General features: G+C 57.2%; 1 protein-coding gene across 4 annotated transcripts in view; it reads left to right on the forward strand.

The window, feature by feature from the left end:
• KDM4C (lysine (K)-specific demethylase 4C) overlaps positions 1–874 on the forward strand; it is a 354,050-nt gene that overhangs the window by 36,171 nt on the left and 317,005 nt on the right. The gene's annotated exons all lie outside the window — the stretch shown is intronic.

Raw genomic sequence — 874 nt, forward strand, 5'->3', positions numbered from 1 at the left:
CCCCACCCCTGTCAAGCCTTGCCAAGCCTCTCCTGGCACAGCCTCAGGTCCCTCGTTAAGCCCCACCGGGTGGGGTGTGCAGTCTCAGGTCCCCCGTCAAGCCCCGCTGGTCAGGGGGCATGGCCTGAGGTCCCCTGGTCCCCTGTCAAGCCCCACCAGGCGGGGGGCACAGCCTCAGGTCCCCCACCCTAGTCTGGCGCCATGCAGCCTCAGGTCCCTGCTGATGATTCATTATGGCTCGTTATGGGAACTCCGCCTCCGCTGTGGATGCAGCCATCTTGTGATGGCGTGGGGGTCAATTTGCAGATTACCTCTATTACCTCTCTGTTATATAGGACTAGTGACCCATTGTGTGAAATGGCTAGACACCTGGGAACCTCCCCCCCGCCCCTGTGCCATGGGACTGCCCTGAGTTCTGGAGTCCCGCCCTGTGTGACTGGTGTGCTGTGGGATGGCCCTGAGTCCTGTAGTGCTGCCCTGATGCTCTGCCTCCCGGTTACATGGAGCAGCTGCCAGGCCCCGCCCCCATGGGGGCTGCAGGAACCCCGGTTGAAGCTGTGTGGAGTGGCCGCCGGCCCTGCCCCTGCTGTGCACACTGCCATCTTGTGATGATGTTATGGCACAAGGGTCAATTTACATATTACCTCTTTATTATCTACACTAATAAAAGAGAAAAATGGTAATTGGCGTACGACAATACCCTTTTCATTGGCTAATCAGGGCTATATGCAAATTAACTGCCAACTAAGATTGGCAGTTAACTGCCAACAAGATGCCGGTTAATTTGCATATGTAGGCACAATGCAGGGAGGCGAAAGGGAAAGCAGGAAGAAGCCCCCTGCCACTGACAGTGATCGGAAACCCAGGGGGGAGC

Source organism: Myotis davidii, unplaced genomic scaffold (assembly GCF_000327345.1).
Source record: "Myotis davidii unplaced genomic scaffold, ASM32734v1 scaffold408, whole genome shotgun sequence".
In the NCBI taxonomy this organism is placed as follows: domain Eukaryota; kingdom Metazoa; phylum Chordata; class Mammalia; order Chiroptera; family Vespertilionidae; genus Myotis; species Myotis davidii.